Source organism: Triticum aestivum, chromosome 3D, assembly GCF_018294505.1.
Source record: "Triticum aestivum cultivar Chinese Spring chromosome 3D, IWGSC CS RefSeq v2.1, whole genome shotgun sequence".
In the NCBI taxonomy this organism is placed as follows: domain Eukaryota; kingdom Viridiplantae; phylum Streptophyta; class Magnoliopsida; order Poales; family Poaceae; genus Triticum; species Triticum aestivum.
In genome coordinates this window covers 425,852,650-425,863,328 of record NC_057802.1, presented here as the reverse complement: position 1 = coordinate 425,863,328, position 10,679 = coordinate 425,852,650, and positions in this window count along the sequence as shown.

Genomic DNA, 10,679 nt, shown 5'->3' with positions numbered 1-10,679 from the left:
TTCAGTCTGTTTGTCTTCATCCTGTCCGTGTTATCCTGTGTTTACGCTTTCTGTACTTTGTGCTTGTCTTCATTTCATCATGATGACCATGCTTGTGTACCGTTATGTTCACTTTTGAGTACTTATTCCGCTGCAAGTAGTTCTTCGCTAAGGAATTTCCTGACCCGCAAATTCCTCAGTGAAGAATTCATAAAAATCGCCTATTCAACCCCCCTCTAGTCGATATAACGCACTTTCACTCCTTGACTTGATCACGGATGGAATTGAAGCATCGCTTCATGTGTTTGGTTCTCTTGTGAAATCTGGATTCCTTCGCCAAGGCTATTGCTCCAGTATTGTCACAAAAGATTTCCATTGGACCCGATGCACTAGGTATGACACCTAGATCGGATATGAACTCCTTCATCCAGACTCCTTCAATAGCTACTTCCGAAGCAGCTATGTACTCCGCTTCACACGTAGATCCCGCCACAACACTTTCCTTAGAACTGCACCAACTGACAGCTCCACCGTTCAATATAAATACATATCCGGTTTGTGACTTAGAGTCATTCGAATCAGTGTCAAAGCTTGCATCAACGTAACCATTTACGATGAGCTCTTTGTCACCTCCATAAACAAGAAACATATCCATAGTCCTCTTCAGGTATTTCGGGATGTTCTTGACCGCTGTCCAGTGATCCACTCCTGGATTACTTTGGTACCTCCCTACTAAACTAATAGCATGGCACACATCAGGTCTGGTACACAGCATTGCATACATGATAGAACCTATGGCTGAAGCATAGGGAATGACTTTCATTTTCTCTCTATCGTCTGCAGTGGTCGGGCATTGAGTCTGACTCAACTTCACACCTTGTAACACAGGCAAGAACCCTACCTCTGCTTGATCCATTTTGAACTTCTTTAAAACTTTATCAACGTATGTACTTTGTGAAAGTCCTATTAAGCGTCTTGATCTATCTCTATAGATCTTGATGCCCAATATATAAACAGCTTCACCGAGGTCTTTCATAGAAAAAACTTTTATTCAAGTATCCTTTTATGCTATCCAGAAATTCTATATCATTTCCAATCACCAATTTGTCATCCACATATAATATTAGAAATGCTACAGAGCTCCCACTCACTTTCTTGTAAATACAGGCTTCTCCAAAAGTCTGTATAAGACCATATGCTCTGATCACACTATCAAAACGTTTATTCCAACTTCGAGATGCTTGCACCGGTCCATAAATGGATCGTTCGAGTTTGCACACTTTGTTAGCATCCTTTGGATCGATAAAACCTTCTGGTTGCATCATATACAACTCTTCTTCCAGAAATCCATTCAGGAATGCAGTTTTGACATCCATTTGCTAAATTTCATAATCATAAAAAGCCGCAATTGCTAACATGATTCAGACGGACTTAAGCATCGCTACAGGTGAGAAGGTCTCATCATAGTCAACTCCTTGAACTTGTCGAAAACCTTTCGCAAAAAGTCGAGCTTTCTAGACAGTAACATTACCATCAGCGCCAGTCTTCTTCTTGAAGATACATTTATTCTCTATGGCTTGCCGATCATTGGGCAAGTCAACCAAAGTCCACACTTTGTTCTCATACATGGATCCCATCTCATATTTCATGGCCGCAAGCCATTTTGCGGAATCTGGTCTCATCATTGCTTCCTCATAGTTCGTAGGCTCGTCATGGTCAAGTAACATGACCTCCAGAACAGGATTGCCGTACCAGTCTGGTGAGGATCTTACTCTGGTTGACCTACGAGGTTCAGTAGTAACTTGATTTGAAGTTTCATGATCATCATCATTAGCTTCCTCACTAATAAGTGTAGGAATCACATGTACTGATTTCTGTGATGAACTACTTTCCAATAAGGGAGCAGGTACAATTACCTCATCAAGTTCTACTTTCCTCCCACTCACTTCTTTCGAGAGAAACTCCTTCTCTAGAAAGGATCCATTTTTAGCAACGAATATCTTGCTTTCGGATCTGTGATAGAAGGTGTACCCAACAGTCTCCTTTGGGTATCCTACGAAGACACATTTCTCTGATTTGGGTTCGAGCTTATCAGGTTGAAGATTTTTCACATAAGCATCGCAGCCCCAAACTTTAAGAAATGACAACTTGGGTTTCTTGCCAAACCACAGTTCATATGGTGTCATCTCAACGGATTTAGATGGTGCCCTATTTAACGTGAATGCAACTGTCTCTAAAGCATAACCCCAAAACGATAGCGGTAAATCAGTGAGAGACATCATAGATCGCATCATATCTAATAAAGTGCGGTTACGACGTTCGGACACACCATTACGCTGTGGTGTTCCGGGTGGTGTGAGTTGCGTAACTATTCCGCATTGTTTCAAATGAAGACCAAACTCGTAACTCAAATATTCTCCTCCACGATCAGATCGTAGAAATTTTATTTTCTTGTTACGATGATTTTCCACTTCACTCTGAAATTCTTTGAACTTTTCAAATGTCTCAAACTTATGTTTCATCAAGTAGATATACCCATATCTGCTCAAATCATCTGTGAAGGTCAGAAAATAACGATACTCGCCGCGAGCCTCAACACTCATCAGGCCGCATACATTAGTATGTATTATTTCTAACAAGTCTGTTGCTCGCTCCATTGTTCCGGAGAATGGAGTTTTAGTCATCTTTCCCATGAGGCATGGTTCGCAAGCATCAAGTGATTCCAAAAGTCCATCAGCATGGAGTTTCATCATGCGTTTTACACCAATATGACCTAAACGGTAGTGCCACAAATAAGTTGCACTATCATTATTGAACTTATATCTTTTGGTTTCAATACTATGAATATGTGTATCACTACTATCGAGATTCAACAAAAATAGACCACTCTAAAGGAAATATGCCCTAGAGGCAATAGTAAAGTTGTTATTTATATTTCCTTATATCATGATAAATGTTTATTATTCATGCTAGAATTGTATTAACCAGAAACTTAGTACATGTGTGAGTACATAGTCAAACAGAGTGTCACTAGTGTGCCTCTACTTGACTAGCTCGTTAATCAAAGATGGTTAAGTTTCCTAGCCATAGACATGAGTTGTCATTTGATGAACGGGATCACATCATTTGAGAATGATGTGATTGACAAGACCCATCCGTTAGCTTAGCATTATGATCACGAACATGACGAGGAGTCTCGAAATGGTCGAGACATGAAGATTGATATATTGGAAGGTTATGTTTGGACACCGGAAAGGTTTCGGATAGGTTCGGCATTTTCGGAGTACCGGGGGGTTACCGGAACCCCCAGGGGGTTAATGGGCCTTCATGGGCCTTAGTGGAAGAGAGGAGGAGGCGGCCAGGTGGAGGCGCGCGCCCCCCAAGCCCAATCCAAATTGGGGAGAGGGGCAGCCCCCCTTTCCTTCTCTCCCTCTTCCCCTTCGTTCCCCCTCCTAGTTGGACTAGGAAAGGGAGGAACCTACTCCTAGTAGGAGTAGGATTCCCCCCTTGGAGCGTGCCTCATGAGGCCGGCCGGCCCCCTCCTCCACTCCTTTATATACGGGGGAGGGGGCACCGCATAGACACACAAGTTGATTTCTTAGCCGTGTGCGGTGTCCCCCTCCATAGATTTCCACCTCGGTCATATTGTCGTAGTGCTTAGGCGAAGCCCTGCGTCGGTAACTTCATCATCACCATCAACATGTCGTCGTGCTGACAGAACTCAACCTCGACCTCAGCTGGGTCTAGAGTTCGTGGGATGTCACCGAGCTGAACGTGTGCAGATCGCAGAGGTGCCGTGCGTTCGGTACTTGATCGGTTGGATCGCGAAGACGTTCGACTACATCAACCGTGTTACTAAACGCTTTCGCTTTCGGTCTAGGAGGGTACGTGGACACACTCTCCCCGCTCGTTGCTATGCTTCTCCTAGATAGATCTTGCATGATCGTAGGATTTTTTTTGAAATACTACGTTACCCAACAGTGGCATCCGAGCCAGGTCTATGCGTAGATGTTATACGCACGAGTAGAACACAAAGAGTTGTGGGCGATAATAGTCATACTGCTTGCTTCTCCTAGATAGATCTTGCGTGATCGTAAGATTTTTTTTGAAATACTACGTTACCCAATAGTGGCATCCGAGCCAGGTCTATGCTTAGATGTTATATGAACGAGTAGAACACAAAGAGTTGTGGGCGATAATAGTCATACTGCTTACCAGCATGTCACACTTTGATTTGGCGGTATTGTTGGATGAAGCGGCCCAGACCGACATTACATGACCACGTTCATGAGACTGGTTCTACCGCCGTGCTTCGCACACAGGTGGCTAGTGGGTGTCTGTTTCTCCAACTTTAGTTGAATCGAGTGTGACTACGCCTGGTCCTTGTCGAAGGTTAAAACAGCACACTTGACGAAAAATCGTTGTGGTTTTGATGTGTAGGTAAGAACGGTTCTTGCTAGAAGCCCGTTGTCGGTGTCAAAACCGGCGGATCTCGGGTAGGGGGTCCCAAACTGTGCGTATAAGTTGATGGTAATAGGAGACAGGGCACACGATGTTTACCCAGGTTCGGGCCCTCTCTATGGAGGTAATACCCTACTTCCTGCTTGATTGATCTTGATGAGTATGAGTATTACAAGAGTTGATCTACCACGAGATCGTAATGGTTAAAACCCTAGAAGTCTAGCCTGTATGATTATGACCGTCCCTATGGACTAAGCCCTCCGGTTTATATAGACACTGGAGGGGACTAGGGTTGTACAAAGTCGGTTACAGAGAAAGGAATCTTCATATCCGAACGCCAAGCTTGCCATCCACGCCAAGGAGAGTCCCATCCGGAAACGGGTGAGAGTCTTCGGTCTTGTATCTTCACAACCCATCAGTCCGGCCCACGTCCAACAGGCCGGACGCCCGAGGACCCCTTAGTACAGGACTCCCTCAGTAGCCCCTGAACCAGGGTTCAATGTCGATGAGTCCGGCGCGCAGATTGTCTTAGGCATTGCAAGGCGGGTTCCTCCTCTGATGACTTCAAAGAGATGTATTTGGTCTTCCATTTAATGTCGTACCCATCGGCTTCTGTGCCTCCACGGCTTCAGCTTCCACGTGTCGAGCGAATACGAGAGGTCAGGGTATTTTTACACATAACACCCTCGCCATGTAAGAAAAGCGTCTATTTAAAGACATTTGATCTCAGATCCATTCCACACCACACGGAAAATCCTCAGAACTTGCTAGGAGGAACCATTCTAACATGGCTAGCGCTCCCAGTTCTTCCTCCCGTCCCCACGGCTCTGAAAAAGGTGATTGGGAGAGATGTTCCGTATCCCATGGTCAGCTAGTGAAGCTGCAAACTGTTGGGGAACATAGTAATTTCAAAAACTTTCCTACGCACACGCAAGATCATGGTGATGCATAGCAACGAGAGGGAAGAGTGTTGTCCACGTACCCTCGTAGACCGAAAGCAGAAGCGTTAACACAACGCGGTTGATGTAGTCGTACGTATTCACGATCCGATCGATCAAGTACCGAACGCACGGCACCTCCGAGTTCAGCACACGTTCAGCTCGATGACGTCCCTCGAACTCCGATCCAGCCGAGTGTTGAGGGAGAGTTTCGTCAGCACGACGGCGTGGTGACGATGATGATGTTCTACCGACGCAGGGCTTCGCCTAAGCTCCGCAACCATATTATCGAGGTGTAATATGGTGGAGGGGGCACCGCACACGGCTAAAATATCGTATATCAATTGTGTGTCTGGAGGTGCCCCCCTGCCCCCGTATATAAAGGAGCAAGGGGGAGGCCGGCTGGCCCTTGGGGCGCGCCAAGGAGGGGGGGGAGTCCTCCTCCTAGTAGGAGTAGGACTCCCCTTTCCTAGTCCAACTAGGAAGAGAGAAGGGGGAAAGAAAGAGAGGGAGAGGGAGAGGGAAAGAGGGGCTGCGCCCCCCTCCCCTAGTCCAATTCGGACTCCTCATGGGAGGGGGCGCGCCACCTCCTGGGCTGCTGCCCTCTCTCCCCCCTCAGGCCCACTAAGGCCCAATACTTCCCCGGGGGGTTCCGGTAACCCCTCCGGCACTCCGGTTTTATCCGAAACTTCTCCGGAACACTTCCGGTGTCCGAATATAGTCGTCCAATATATCAATCTTTATGTCTCGACCATTTCGAGACTCCTCGTCATGTCCGTGATCACATCCGGGACTCCGAACAACCTTCGGTACATCAACACATATAAACTCATAATATAACTGTCATCATAACGTTAAGCGTGCGGACCCTACGGGTTCGAGAACTATGTAGACATGACCGAGACACCTCTCCGGTCAATAACCAATAGCGGAACCTGGATGCTCATATTGGTTCCTACATATTCTACGAAGATCTTTATCGGTCAGACCGCATAAAACATACGTTGTTCCCTTTGTCATTGGTATGTTACTTGCCCGAGATTCGATCGTCGGTATCTCGATACCTAGTTCAATCTCGTTACCGGCAAGTCTCTTTACTCGTTCCGTAATACATCATCCCGCAACTAACTCATTAGTCACAATGCTTGCAAGGCTTATAGTGATGTGCATTACCGAGTGGGCCCAGAGATACCTCTCCGACAATCGGAGTGACAAATCCTAATCTCGAAATACGCCAACCCAACAAGTACCTTTGGAGACACCTGTAGAGCACCTTTATAATCACCCAGTTACGTTGTGACGTTTGGTAGCACACAAAGTGTTCCTCCGGTAAACGGGAGTTGCATAATCTCATAGTCATAGGAACATGTATAAGTCATGAAGAAAGCAATAGCAACATACTAAACGATCGAGTGCTAAGCTAACGGAATGGGTCAAGTCAATCACGTCATTCTCCTAATGAGGTGATCCCGTTAATCAAATGACAACTCATGTCTATGGCTAGGAAACATAACCATCTTTGATTAACGAGCTAGTCAAGTAGAGGCATACTAGTGACACTCTGTTTGTCTATGTATTCACACATGTATTATGTTTCCGGTTAATACAATTCTAGCATGAATAATAAACATTTATCATGATATAAGGAAATAAATAATACTTTATTATTGCCTCTAGGGCATATTTCCTTCAGTCTCCCACTTGCACTAGAGTCAATAATCTAGATTACACAGTAATGATTCTTACACCCATGGAGTCTTGGTGCTGATCATGTTTTGCTCGTGGAAGAGGCTTAGTCAACGGGTCTGCAACATTCAGATCCGTATGTATCTTGCAAATTCTATGTCTCCCACCTGGACTAAATCCCGGATGGAATTGAAGCGTCTTTTGATGTGCTTGGTTCTCTTGTGAAATCTGGATTCCTTTGCTAAGGCAATTGCACCAGTATTGTCACAAAAGATTTTCATTGGTCCCGATGCACTAGGTATGACACCTAGATCGGATATGAACTCCTTCATCCAGACTCCTTCATTTGCTGCTTCCGAAGCAGCTATGTACTCCGCTTCACACGTAGATCCCGCCACGACACTTTGCTTAGAACTGCACCAACTGACAGCTCCACCGTTCAATGTAAATACGTATCCGGTTTGCGATTTAGAATCGTCCGGATCAGTGTCAAAGCTTGCATCAACGTAACCACTTACGATGAGCTCTTTGTCACCTCCATAAACGAGAAACATATCCTTAGTCCTTTTCAGGTATTTCAGGATGTTCTTGACCGCTGTCCAGTGATCCACTCCTGGATTACTTTGGTACCTCCCTGCTAAACTTATAGCAAGGCACACATCAGGTCTGGTACACAGCATTGCATACATGATAGAGCCTATGGCTGAAGCATAGGGAACATCTTTCATCTTCTCTCTATCTTCTGCAGTGGTCGGGCATTGAGTCTTACTCAATCTCACACCTTGTAGTACAGGCAAGAACCCTTTCTTTGCTTGATCCATTTTGAACTTCTTCAAAACTTTGTCAAGGTATGTGCTTTGTGAAAGTCCAATTAAGCGTCTTGATCTATCTCTATAGATCTTAATGCCTAATATATATGCAGCTTCACCGAGGTCTTTCATTGAAAAACTCTTATTCAAGTATCCCTTTATGCTATCCAGAAATTCTATATCATTTCCAATCAGCAATATGTCATCCACATATAATATCAGAAATGCTACTGAGCTCCCACTCACTTTCTTGTAAATACAGGCTTCTCCAAAAGTCTGTATAAAACCAAATGCTTTGATCACACTATCAAAGCGTTTATTCCAACTCCGAGAGGCTTGCACCAGTCCATAAATGGATCGCTGGAGCTTGCACACTTTGTTAGCTCCCTTTGGATCGACAAAACCTTCCGGTTGCATCATATACAACTCTTCTTCCAGAAATCCATTCAGGAATGCAGTTTTGACATCCATTTGCCAAATTTCATAATCATAAAATGCGGCAATTGCTAACATGATTCGGACAGACTTAAGCATCGCTACGGGTGAGAAGGTCTCATCGTAGTCAATCCCTTGAACTTGTCGAAAACCTTTCGCAACAAGTCGAGCTTTACAGACAGTAACATTACCATCAACGTCAGTCTTCTCCTTGAAGATCCATTTATTTTCAATGGCTTGCCGACCATCGGGCAAGTCAACCAAAGTCCATACTTTGTTCTCATACATGGATCCCATCTCGGATTTCATGGCTTCAAGCCATTTTGCGGAATCTGGGCTCACCATCGCTTCTTCATAGTTTGTAGGTTCGTCATGGTCTAGTAACATAACCTCCAGAACAGGATTACTGTACCACTCTGGTGCGGATCTTGATCTAGTTGACCTACGAGGTTCAGTAATAACTTGATCTGAAGTTTCATGATCATTATCATTAACTTCCCCACTAATTTGTGTAGGTGTCGCAGAAACTGATTTCTGTGATGATCTTACCTCATCAAGTTCTACTTTCCTCCCACTCACTTCTTTCGAGAGAAACTCCTTCTCTAGAAAGGATCCATTCTTAGCAATGAATGTCTTGCCTTCGGATCTGTGATAGAAGGTGTACCCAACAGTCTCCTTTGGGTATCCTATGAAGACACATTTCTCCGATTTAGGTTCGAGCTTAGGAGGTTGAAGTTTCTTCACATAAGCATTACAACCCCAAACTTTAAGATACGACAACTTTGGTTTCTTGCCAAACCATAGTTCTTAAGGTGTCGTTTCAACGGATTTCGATGGTGCCCTATTTAGAGTGAATGCAGCCGTCTCTAAAGCATAACCCCAAAACGATAGCGGTAAATCAGTAAGAGACATCATAGATCGCACCATATCTAGTAAAGTACGATTACGACGTTCGGACACACCATTACGCTGTGGTGTTCCGGGTGGTGTGAGCTGCGAAACTATTCCGCATTGTTTCAAATGTAGACCAAACTCGTAACTCAAATATTCTCCTCCACGATCTGATCGTAGAAACTTTATTTGCTTGTTACGATGATTTTCAACTTCACTCTGAAATTCTTTGAACTTTTCAAATGTTTCAGACTTATGTTTCATTAAGTAGATATACCCATATCTGCTCAAATCATTTGTGAAGGTGAGAAAATAACGATATCCGCCACGAGCCTCAATATTCATCGGACCACATACATCTGTATGTATGATTTCCAATAAATCTGTTGCTCTCTCCATAGTTCCGGAGAACGCTGTTTTAGTCATTTTGCCCATGAGGCACGGTTCGCAAGTACCAAGTGATTCATAATCAAGTGATTCCAAAAGTCCATCAGTATGGAGTTTCTTCATGCGCTTTACACCAATATGACCTAAACGGCAGTGCCACAAATAAGTTGCACTGTCATTATCAACTCTGCATCTTTTGGCTTCAACATTATGAATATGTGTGTCACTACTATCGAGATTCATAAAAAATAGACCACTCTTCAAGGGTGCATGACCATAAAAGATATTATTCATATAAATAGAACAACCATTATTCTCTGATTTAAATGAATAACCGTCTCACATCAAACAAGATCCAGATATAATGTTCATGCTCAACGCTGGCACCAAATAACAATTATTTAGGTCTAATACTAATCCCGAAGGTAGATGTAGAGGTAGCGTGCCGACGGCGATCACATCGACTTTCGAACCATTTCCCACGCGTATCGTCACCTCGTCCTTAGCCAATCTTCGCTTAATCCGTAGCCCCTGTTTCGAGTTGCAAATATTAGCAACAGAACCAGTATCAAATACCCAGGTGCTACTGCGAGCATTAGTAAGGTACACATCAATAACATGTATATCACATATACCTTTGTTAACCTTGCCATCCTTCTTATCCGCCAAATACTTGGGGCAGTTCCGCTTCCAGTGACCAGTCTGCTTGCAGTAGAAGCACTCAGTTTCAGGCTTAGGTCCAGACTTGGATTCTTCTCCTGAACAGCAACTTGCTTGCTGTTCTTCTTGAAGTTCCCCTTCTTCTTCCCTTTGCCCTTTTTCTTGAAACTAGTGGTTTTACTGACCATCAACACTTGATGCTCCTTTTTGATTTCTACCTCCGCTGCCTTTAGCATTGCGAAGAGCTCGGGAATTGTCTTATCCATCCCTTGCATGTTATAGTTCATCACGAAGCTCTTCTAGCTTGGTGGCAGTGATTGAAGAATTCTGTCAATGACGCTATCATCCGGAAGATTAACTCCCAGTTGAATCAAGTGATTACTATACCCAGACATTTTGAGTATATGCTCACTGACAGAACTATTCTCTTCCA